The sequence below is a fragment of the Callithrix jacchus genome, chromosome 21, assembly GCF_049354715.1.
Source record: "Callithrix jacchus isolate 240 chromosome 21, calJac240_pri, whole genome shotgun sequence".
Taxonomy (NCBI): Eukaryota; Metazoa; Chordata; class Mammalia; order Primates; family Cebidae; genus Callithrix; species Callithrix jacchus.
Genome location: NC_133522.1, coordinates 23,432,771 through 23,445,000, shown reverse-complemented (window position 1 = coordinate 23,445,000; position 12,230 = coordinate 23,432,771). Strand labels below are relative to the sequence as shown.

Genomic DNA, 12,230 nt, shown 5'->3' with positions numbered 1-12,230 from the left:
TGGAATGTGGTATCCCTGCGTGTCATCCTGGAACAGAAAAAGGTTGTTGGGGAAACACTGAGGAAATTTAAATAAAGTATAGACTTTGGTTTGTTACCATGTATCAGTTATGTTTCATTAATTGTGACAAACATCATTCTAATGTCATGAGAAACTGGGTGTTGGGAGCTCTCTGTATTATCTTTTCAATGCTTTTGTAAATATAAAATTATACTAAAATTAAAAGTTATTAAAAGATAAACTAGCAAAATGTTTTAATTTAAAAAAATGATTAATGTGAACACTTCATGGGTATGCTACAGAAATATTTTCTCAAGTATGGAAGTAATATCCAAAAAGCAATTTTTGGCTCATACGCATTAAATTAGTAAAACTACTCCCTTCATTTCCATGACATCGTTTCTCCTTTTTTTTTCTTTTTCTCTTGTATCTGATTTTCTTTTCTTTTAAATCTCATTGACTCTTACACATAGCTTGCTTGATGATCTACACATCTTCAGCACATACACCAGCATAGTGCCCTGACCTCATTTCTAAATGTCCACAGGCACCCATCTCCATTCATAAACCCCAATCTGTTTTTTCCTTCTAATCTTCCCCTACTATGTTTAACAGCCAATCATTCTCATGCATAATGAGTCAGAAGAGATCCCAAGACACCTCAACACTTTGTGAATATTGAGACAAGAAACATGATATACAATTATGTCATCAAAAAGTTCCTGACTGAAAGAAAAAAAACAACTCAAAATAACTTTTTGGTTAAAACTTGAAGACAGTGACAACCTGTATTAAAATGCAGAGTAGGTCTCTCAAGAAAAAACACTGGGGGCCAACTGAATCCCGTTTTCATCATTCCTCACACCATAAAACATATGAAATTGTAAAGTTATAACCTTCAGAAGTCTGAAATACTCAATAGTGGGGGAAAAAAAGCCCACTGCAGTTCTGAATTGTGGAGTCTATCCTTTACAAGTCCCATGTGAATCATAAAAATGGAATGTTGATGAGGCTTTAGAGTTAAAATCTTAAGTCTGTTTAAAAACCTAATTATTACATTAGTCTTTTGGAGCAAAGGTCTAAAATACAATGAATTTTGGTTAACAAGGAAAACTAGTATGATATAAAACTGAACAGAAATGCAGGGATAAACCCACAAACTCAAATGGTCCTCTTGAGGAACTCCATACCTCTAATCTCACAAATATCACTGCTGTTAAATGTAATGAGAGCAGATATCCAAAATGTGCACTCCCATGAGGGACTATAGCCAAAGTGCAAACTATGCTGTTTGTCTTGGAAATGTCCCACCTCTTGGTAAATTCTCTTAATCTTTGCCCAGGCATCCAGTACCCTCATGCTTCATGCTTCCCTCTGCTATCCCAGGCTCTCCTAACTCACTAAACACCCCCATTCCCTCCTCCTCCAGCAAGAGCTCTCTGCTTTCAAACCAAATTTCCTGTCAGTTCCACTTTTCAATCAGAACTCCAATTTCCTCAGGCTGGCTGATTTTGGCAGTCACTAGGCAAAATCCTGATCTGATAATCTGATTAAATTAATTCAAAGTAAGTTGTAACTGGCTAATAGATTAAATTTTTGAGAGAAGCTGAATATTTGACATATCTAATTTGTAGAATATACAAAGGACATATTTTGAACTGGAAACCTGAGTGGTCTCTGTTAATACTTAGATTTCTTCCATTACTTCTTTCTTTTCTTCCTTCCTTTCTCTCTTTTCACTCTTCCTTTCTCTCTCTTTCCTTCTTGCTTCCTCCTTCCTTTTCTTTCTTTTGCACTGTTTTCTTCCTTTTTCTTTTCTTTCCTTTCTTTACCTCCCTCCCTCCTTTCCTCCCTTCCTTCCTTCCTTTCTTTTTTCTGTCCTTCCCTCCCTCCTTTCTTCTTTCCCTTCAGTTTTTCTAGACTCTCAAAATTCTCCTTTGCTAGTCATTTTTTAAAATCTATAATGAGGAAAAAAAATTGACTAAGATTTAGGATTATCTTTTCTATTGCTTGTAATAATCTGTCACCAACTTAAATTGTGAACAGTGTATTTGGAAGTATCACAATGAGCTTCTGCTTTTTTTCTTTTTTTTAAATTCAAATACTTAACCTGCCACAAATAGCAACTATTGATTAGAATGTCTTTCCCAGAAATGTTAGCCATCTTTTTTAAGTAATTACTGCTATTTACATCAGGACATCAATGGAAAGCACATCAATGGATATCATATATTCATTTTTATTAATTATTCCTTTAACATATTAATAATAAATAATACCATGACTTACGTCTTTCTATGAAATAATCAAAATAATCTATCTTTATTTCATGTTTTTCTGTGCCAAGTGCTGTTCTAAGTGCTTTGGGTACAATAATACATTTAATCATCAAAATGAAATTATAAATTGGTAATTTTTATATATTTTCTTTCAACATATTTGGAAACTAAGATTTGGAGAAGCTAAGAAACTTGCCAAAAATTACACAACAGATCAATTGTATTTAAAACCCACCGCATGAGTCTATAAAAATATACATATGGTCTACTCTTCCAGGAATATATATGTATGCATGGTTCTTTTAGAAAAGTAAGTTATAAATGAGTATTGATATTATCTCAAGCTCAGTCTCTAGTAGAAGGTGTGAAATCAGAGAATGGGAGTTAGACTAATGTTAAAAGATTGCCTTGCACAGAAAACATTCTTAGGGTATCTTAGACAAACCTGAAAGAAGGTGAATGGGGTATGCTAGCCAAGAGGATCAATAAGAAGTAGTGTTACTTTCAGGTCATTTCATCTCATAAGTAGGCGAGAGTAGAGGTACAGACTTCACAGTCAAGCTTTGCCAGGCTTGTGAATGACAGTCTTGGTGGCAAAATGGTGAACTCAACTGACTAGGTAAGGCAGACGGGAAGTAATGTCCCCACAAATCCTAAGAGCAGGTGAAAGAGAAAATCAGTCAACCTAATCACTGTGAAATAGGAAGAGAAAAATACAAGAGAATCTTATCAGAAAAAAAAACCTTTATGTAATCCCATAACATAGTCTAATAATATAGTATAATATTATTTCATTTATTTATATTGAATACATTGGGACCTTCCAAAAGACAGTGCTATGCCAAATACCACCAAGTAGCCAGCCATGAAAGGGAAACATTTGAACACTGTTCCATAAACATCATAGCAGACTGTTTGCAAAGGTAATACCTTCTTGAAGTTTAAAACATCTAGTCATACCGAAGCATACAAAGCATAAAATAAAAATGCCTTCCTTTCCGTAATGATGGTATTCTGTTCTTCTGATATAACTGCTAAACTGAGTGTGTTTTCAGGAAATATACATTATATGAACAAATACATAATCACTTGTACTGGCTTTTTTTGTAGTTTTTATGTATGTATGTATGTATGTATGTATGTATGTATGTATGTATGTAATGTATATGTCGACCAGGCTGGAGTACAGTGGTGCAATCTTGGCTAACTGCAATCTCCAGCTCAAATGTTCAAGTGATTAGAGACAGGATTTCACCCTGTTGGCCAGGCTGGTCTTGAACTCCTGACCTCAAGTGATCTGCTCATCTCAGCCTCCCAAAGTGTTAGGATTATAGGCATGGGCAACTGTGCCCAGCCTATTTTTATTTTTTTAAATTTACTTGTTTATTTATTTAAGACAGTGGTATCACTATATTTCCCAGGCTTGTCCTGAACTCCTGGGGTCAAGCTATCCTCCTTTCTCTGCCTCCCAAAGAGTTAGGATTACAGGTGTGAGCCACCACACCCAGCCTCACTTGTAAAACAGATTATATTCCATAAATGTGACTTTAATTTGCTTGATATAGTTGGTCTTGTAAAAAAGGAAATCTTACTGCATATATTATGTTGATTTACTTACTTGATTTACTTACATATTTAATATGATTTGTATGTGTGTGTCTGTGTCTGTGTCACTTTTGTGTGTATGTATAAACCTTCATGTAATTAGGGACCTAAGTTCTTCCTCATTATCACTCCTGTTTAACATTCTAAAAATTCAAGCTGTATCTAGTGTGTTTAATCATGGGAATATTTTATATTTGTTTTCTATTATCTGTCAGAAATAAGATACTGAGGACTTTAAAAAGTTACTTTATCCAATTACTTCTCATACATTTCACACTGTTGTACATTTGGGGATGGGGGCAGAAAAGCAGATCTAAAGCCAAATGGCAGAGTTTGAAATACCCTGTAGGCCATAGTTAAGTATGTAAAAGTTTAATAAACTTAAATTTCCAGTTACTCTGGCCAAAAGTTTATGTTCCAGAAATATTAACTGACCATCTTAAAAGTAAATCCTAGATGTTGGGGTAGGTGGTTAGGCAAAGCATTCCTCTGAGAATTCTAAGGAAAAATGAAACTTGCTGAAGGAGTCAGAGTGAATGGGGTCATCCCTGCAACAGCAGCTATATTTTCATCTCTTTCCACTTATTCCCCTTGGCACTGAAGAAATTCAGTACAGAGAAATGTTGCAGCTGGGGAGAAGAGACAAGCATCTGGTTAAGAAATAACCCCATAGCTCAGGACAACTTTTGGCCTTCTATGTTGACCTTATTAAATTTCAACTCTTTTTTTCTGGAAAAGAAATTCACTGAGAGAAGAAAAAATATTACAAAATATAGTTCTGGCACCACGAGTACAGCTAATGGGCTTCAGACGTCTTTTAGGTGGGGTACATATTTACTATCAAATAAAGACATGGGCTAAAATGAGAAGCATTCTTAGGCTTTTCAGAAAGCCGCATAAGCCACTTGTGATATTGTGATTTTTAATAACATATACAACTAAACCTTGAATAACACTGCCTTGAACTGTGAAGGCTCATTGTTATACAGGGTGTTTTTTTTTCAATAAATACATTAAAACTGTTTTTGAAATGTGTGACAATTTGAAAAAAAATCACAACGTAATATAGAAATGTTGAAATATTTAAGAAAAGGTTAGGTATATCATGAAATGCATAAAATATGGAAATACTGCTGTATTTTATCATTTACTACTATAAAATATATACAAATCTATAATAAAAGGTTAAAATTTACTGAACTGTAGAAACACACTTACAAAGACATTTGCAGTCCAGAGAAATGTAAACAAACATAAAAATACAGTGTTACATAATTGCATAAAATTAAGTCATATATGCTGTACTATTTTAATAATTTTATAGCCACCTTTTGTTGCCAATTCATGCTGAAAATATCAGGTATGCATTTAAAGCACCACTGCCACAAAGCTAATCATCTTCAAGTGATCAGTTCACTTATCCAGTAAAATGTGTAACATAGTAAACAGCGATATCTTGCAGTTTTTATGTCTTTTTCATGTTTAGTGCAATATTAAAAACCTTGAGTAACAGCATGGACCCATAAGAAGTGCCATTAGTATTACTGAAAGTCTTCCCAAGAAAGAGAGAAGTTATGACATTACAAGAAAAAGTTGAATTGTTTGACACATATCATAGATTTGAGGTCTGCAGCTGCAGTTGCCCAGCATTTCAAGATAAATGAATCCAACTTAACAACCATTGCAAAAAAATAAAAAGAAATTCATGAAGCTACAGCTGCAGTAACACCAACCCTTTCCACAAAATGTTTTTCTATTGTATAGAATGTGCATCTTTTATGTGGTTTTAAGATTTGTGTGAGACAGACATACCTATAGAATCTAACATGATTTGAGAAAAAAATGAAATCATTATTTGAAAACTTAAAGCAAAAGGAAGGTGAAGGAGGTGAAACTAGAAAATTTGATGTCAGCAAAGGATGGCTTGATAACTTTAGAATGAACCGTTGTTTGAAATTGTCAAGATAGCAGAAGGCAGCTGGGTGAAGTGGCTCACACCTATAATCCCAACATTTTGGGATTACACTGAATCCCAAAGTAATAGGCTGAAGCAGCAGATCACCTTAGGTCAGGAGGTCAAGACCAGCCTGGCCAACATGGTGAAACCCTGTCTCTACTAAAAATAGAAAAATTAGCCAGGCGTGGTGGTGCTTACCTGCAGTCCCAGCTATTCAGGAGTCTGAGGCAGGAGAATCACTTGAACCTAGGAGGCAGAGGTTGCAGTGAGCTGAGATCATGCCACTGCACTCCAGCCTGGGTGACAGAGTCCATCTCAAAAAAAAAAGTAAGTAAAGATAACAGAAGCAGCAGCAGCTTCTGCTGACCAAGCAGCAGCAAATGAGTCCCCGGACGCCATTAAGAAAATCATTGAGGAGAAAGGTTTTCTGCCTGAACTGTACCCAATTGTCGGGGGGCGGGAAATGGCAAAAGGACATTTTTTAGTAAGGAAGAGAGGCAAGCAAGCACCAGAATGTAAGGCAGGAAGGCGTAGGCTAACTCGACTGCTTTGTGTAATGCAGTCTGGCTTATGATTAGGACTGTCCTTGTCCATAAAGCTGCTAACCCCCAAGGCTTGAAAGTAAAAGAGAAACACCAACTGCCAGTCTTTTGGTTGTACAAGAACACCTGGACAACAAGAACTCTTTCACTTTTTCTGGACTGATTCCATGAGTGCCTTGACCCTGAATCAGAACGTACCTTTCCAGTAAAGTGCCTTTAAAGTTCTTATGACATATGGCAATGCCACCAGCCACTCAGAACCCCATGAGTTTAACACTGATGGTATAGAAGTGGCCTACCTACCCCCAAACATAACATCTCTAATTCATCCTCTAGACAAGGGGGTCATAAGAATTTTAAAGCTCATTATGCATGGTAATGTATGGAAAGCATTGTCAGTGCTATGGAAAGAGGACCTCAATAGGACACCATGAAAGTCTGGAACAATTACACCATTGAAGATGCCATTGTTGTTACAGAAAAAGCTGTGAAATCCATGAAACCTAAAACAAGAAATTCCTACTGGAAAAACTGTCCAGGTGTTATATATGACCTTACAGGATTTACAACAGAGACAAAGAAATCATGAAAGAGATAGTCGATACAGAAAAAAAATGATGTGCTGGAGGGGGATTCAAGATATGAATCTTGGAGAGTCTTGGAGCTAACAGACAGCACACAAGGGGAATTAATGGAAACAGATTTAATGGAGCTAAGTGGTTCTAAACGAGTACCAGGCAATGAGAAAGAAGAAGAAGTAGTAGTAATGCCAGAAATCAAAGAGGCATTAGACAATTTGGCAGAGGGGTTTCCATTATTCTAGACTCCTGTTGACTTATTTTATGACAAACTTTTTTGTGATATGGGCACAAAAATCAAAGAAAATGGTGGAAGAATTTTTCCCACATAGAAACACTTTTAGAGAAATGAAACAGTAATTAAAGATGTATTTTCATAACTCAAGTGTACCTGCCTCTCCTGTCTCCCTTTCCATCTCCTCCAACTCTTCTACCTCTGTCACCTTATACAGCAGAGCCAGCTCTCTGTCTTCCTCCCCCTCCCTCAGCCTACTCAATTTGAAGATGAGGAAGATGAAGAGCTTTATAATGATCCTCTTCCACTTAATAAATAGTAGACATATTTTTTCTCCTTTATAGTTTTCTTGATAACATTTCTTTCTCTAGATTGTGAGAATATAGTATATAATGCATATAATATATAGTTGACTGCTTATGTTATCAGTAAGGTTTCCAGTCAACAGTAGGCTGTTAATTAAGCTTTTGGGGAGTCAAAATTTCTAAGTGGATTTTTTACTGTGCCACCCCTAATCCCTGCATTGTTCAGTGGTCACTTGTATATATATTTGGTCTTCACCTTGTTTCCTGAAACACAGCTCTTTTAACTTTTGGAATCTCTAAGAGATTCCATACTAGGTCACAAGAGTACCAAGTATGATAATAAGATGGCCAGGGGGCTGGTCACAGGAAAAACCAAGGCATGATTAGAGGGTTTGGACTTTTTGCCTGCCCCTCCAGCTTTGGGGGAGGAAAAAGAGGTGAGAGGTTAAGTTGATCACTAATGGCAGATAATTTAATCAATCATGATGATAATGAGACTTCCATGAAACATGAAAACCTAAAAGGACTTGGTTCAGAGCTTCCAGAGGGCTCAACAAGTGGAGGTTGCTAGGAGGTGACAAACCCAAAGAGGGAGCAGAAGCTCTTTACCTGTTTTGTTTGTTTGTTTGTTTTTTGAGACGGAGTTTTGCTCTTGTTACCCAGGCTGGAGTGCAATGGCGCGATCTTGGCTCACCGCTACCTCCGCCTCCTGGGTTCAGGCAATTCTCCTGCCTCAGCCTCCCAAGTAGCTGGGATTACAGGCATGCGCCACTATGCCCAGCTCATTTTTTTGTATTTTTAGTACAGAAGGGGTTTCACCATGTTGACCAGGATGGTCTCAATCTCTTGACCTCGTGATTAACCCGCCTCGGCCTCCCAAAGTGCTGGTATTACAGGCGTGAGCCACCGTGCCCGGCCTGTACCTTTTTTTTTGTTTTTTGAGATAGTCTGACTCCAAGTTGGAGTGCACTAGCGTGATCTCGGCTTACAACAACCTCTGGCTCCCAAGTTCAAGCAGTTTTGGTGCCTCAGCCTCTCAAGTAGTTGGGATTACAGGCGTGGCCACACCGATTTGCACCTGTTCTTATATGCCTTCCCCTATGCATCTCTTCCATTTGTCTGATCACTGTTATGTATCCTTTGTAATATCCTTTATAATAAACTAGTAAACATAAGCGTTTTCTTGATTTCTCTGAGCTGCTGTAGCAAATTAATCAAACTCAAGAGAAGATCAGCCAGCTGCGGTGGCTTCCCCCTGTAACTCTAGTACTTTGAGAGGCCTAGGTGGGTGAATCACCTAAGGTACGGAGTTCGAGACTAGCCTGGCCAACATGGTGAAACCCCATCTCTACTGAAAATACAAAAATTAGTGGGGTGTGGCAGCATACACCTGTAATCCCAGCTACTTGGGAGGCTGAGGCAGGAGAATCACTTGAACCCGGGAGGTGGAGGTTGCAGTGAGCTGAGATTGCCCTATTGCACTCCAGCCTGGGTGACAAGAGCAAAATTACATGTGAGTGAGAGTGAAAGTGAGCGAGAGCGAGAGAGAGAGAGAGAAAGAAGATTGTGGGAACCCTGATTTACAGAGTTGGTCAGAAATATGGCTTCTATTACTTCTGACTGGTATCTGAAGTGGTGTGTAAGAGGACTGAGCCCTCAACCTGTGGGATCAGAAACTATCTTGAGGTTGATAGAGTCAGAATTAAACAGAATTAAAGGACACCCAGCTAGTGTCCACTGCAGAATTAATTGCTGGATAATTGCTTAGTGTGTGGGGGAAAAATCAATGCACATTTGGTCATACAAGTGTTCTATGTTTTGAGAGTATAGTATAAGAATCCGAATTTGTTTTCTCCTATATCCTTACTCTCCTCTTTTCCTCCACCAAAGAAATTGTCAAAATATCTAGAGTTTTTTCTTTATAACTAGCATATCTAATAAAAATGATAAAATTGGTGATTAGTTGGTAGAGACATGGTCTGGAGAATCTTTGTTAATAGTTTGATGAAAATAAAATGTACTGTTGTAATACCAAAGAATAAGTAACTTTGAGCATAAGCAGAGGCAGGAGGCGATGCCTTAGCATTAGCAGGGAGAGAGATATGTAGAAGACAAAGCAAATAATTTCCAGGTAAGTGAAGAAAAATTACAATTGGGTCAGAACTGCTTTTTCTATTTATAATTGTGATAAAAAGCATGCAAGCAAACAGACAAACAAAAAACAAAACAAAATAACCTGGAGGTAATAGAGATCAATATTCAGATAACAAGGTCAATATCATGGAAATACTTGTAAAATAATAGATATCTTCTAAAAATGTACATTTAGCCATAGATTAACTAAAAGCCTATTTTAGGAGTTTGTAAAATGAATACAGAACAAACATGAATAAAATTTTATTTTTTTTTTGTTTGCAGGAATAACTATGCATATTGGTTTCAGAGAATGACAAAAGGGAAAGTGGGAGCCAAACTCTTTTGAAATGGTTTTATTCCTCTAAAAAAAATCATTAAAATTAGTCATAAGGGTGCAATTTTACAGTCAACAGTATCTGGAGTATTCATGATAAAATATAAACTCCACAATTCTTTCAAAATCTTCATTTTAATCACATCTATTCTAAATTTGTAAAACCATCTAAGACAACTTTTTCTGTCATCACTATCATTTAAAAATTAATAAAAACCCATTGACGGTCTCTACAGAAAAAATACATACACAATGTATTGCATATAATTTCAGAGTGATTACTGATTATTTTGTGTAAAACTTACTCTTCAATCCAAATTTAAGGGCTTCTATTTCTAGTGTAGAAGAATGGTTCTCATTAAATAAAGTGAGACCTACAAATGGCTTTTGAAATTTGACTTCTACAGGAAAAAAAAAGGTAGTCTGTGCCTGCATAACACTGTAAACATGGGGTGGGTTGGTGGTGGGAGGGGTGGAGTACACAGCTAGCAATGTGTCTATATTCATGCACCAGAAATGATTCTGGAACTCTCTGCTTTTATTTTTCTTTTGCTCTTTCAACTGTCTTACTACTCATCCTCTGGGAGGCCCTGTATAATGGCACAAGAAGTAAAAAGGAGACGTATTTAATAAATATATTCCTCATATACTGACTGTAGTAAACACAGCAAGAACAGAAAATAACCCAGCACATTAAAGATGCTTATAAACTACATTAAACTAACTTATTATTGTAAACAAATAAAAAGCCCTGTAAATATCAGGATACATTTATTTAAAAGTTGCATATGTATGTTGAATAGTCTGAATAACCTAAAATAGTAGCTACATTTTAAGACACTGTAAATTCCTAGCTTGTTATTAAAGCCAGTATTATAGTCCTAAATGTCATCTTACAAAAATCCATGGTTGTAGGATCACAAATACGTATAGTCGAATACTATAAGCAATCTTAATTTTCCCTAATTAAAAATTAGAGTAAAATCACCTGCCATGAGAGATAGCCAAGTATCTTTTACACCAAATTTATCAAAATAAGCTTTTAGGATAGAAGAATTTTGATCAACTGTGTTGATATTTCAGAACTGCTTATAACAGTACCGTAAATATGCATTTTTTTATGCATGCAACTGACAAGTGATAACTACCCAATGGAACACTAGAAACTTGGTCACATTGGTCTATTTTGCAAGTCACTTACCACATGTGTATTCCATTCTCTTTTCATTCAAATCTTCAAATTAAGAGTTCTCTTCATCTCAGAAAGAGCTCCTGAAAAGTGTTTTTAGATTACAAAAGACTGCATTTATGCATATACATACAACTATATCCCCTAAATCATGATCAATATCTTTTAGCTATTTTCAGTATTTATTAGGAGATGTGGGACCAGAAACAATCAGCAACTTAGTAGATTATCTCTTAGCACACTTGATTTTTATTGAATGTTGTCAAGGCATCAAAATGTGTGTATTCACCTTTAAAAAGTGTTAAATTTGCGTTTATTCTTTCATCAGCTGGGCTAATAGCTGGGTGTTACTGTTGTTTGTGCTGTTGTTTGAAGCAACTGAGGTGTTAAGAGGTCCTAATTAAGTAAATTAAACAAACATAGCATTAAGTTACAAAACCAAAGTGTTAGAACAGATACCTGTTTGATCTGCAGTTAACTAATGAGAGCAACGGTACATCACAAACACATTTGATGTTATTCCTGGCTGAGCATATTTGGTTTGATTAAAAAAAAAAATCTCACTCAAGTAACTGCCCAATATACTGCTTTGAGAGACCTAGAGGAAATGAATGATTTATTTCTAGCTTACTTGCACATATTTTGCAAATAAATCAATACATGGATGAATGGGTTTTTTGGAATGCCAATGATCTATGTTACAGTGTAGCATTATCATGGGAAGAGCACAGCGGCGTTTGCAGGGCTGAATCACAAAGCACAATACAACAACAACAACAACAAACCAGGAGTAAATCATTTCAGCACAATTCACAAATCATTACAGAAATAAGGTAATGGCTGGCTTACAAGTTCCACAAACATCACTTGAGAGACTTATGTTCCAGTGAGAAAAACAATACAGATAATGATAAACTGATAACCACAACTAATGAGAAAACATGATCCAATGAAGTTAATTACATGAGAGCTCTTTCATTCTTTCTAAATTGAACAGGGTACGTATCACTGAGAGAGAATTTAAGCTGTACCTAAATGAAAAATTATCACGTTCAAACATAAAGTGAGAG

At 36.2% G+C, this 12,230-nt stretch overlaps 1 protein-coding gene and 1 long non-coding RNA gene across 2 annotated transcripts in view; both read right to left on the bottom strand.

Annotated features, from left to right (window-relative positions):
- The window catches only part of LOC128930371 (uncharacterized), a 310,834-nt gene that overhangs the window by 108,639 nt on the left and 189,965 nt on the right, over positions 1–12,230 (bottom strand). The gene's annotated exons all lie outside the window — the stretch shown is intronic.
- Positions 1,734–11,239, bottom strand: LOC144580663 (uncharacterized). Its single transcript, XR_013530603.1, has 2 exons — positions 11,173–11,239; positions 1,734–2,932 (listed from the first exon to the last, which is right to left on the bottom strand). It is a non-coding gene; the product is annotated as an uncharacterized LOC144580663 (long non-coding RNA).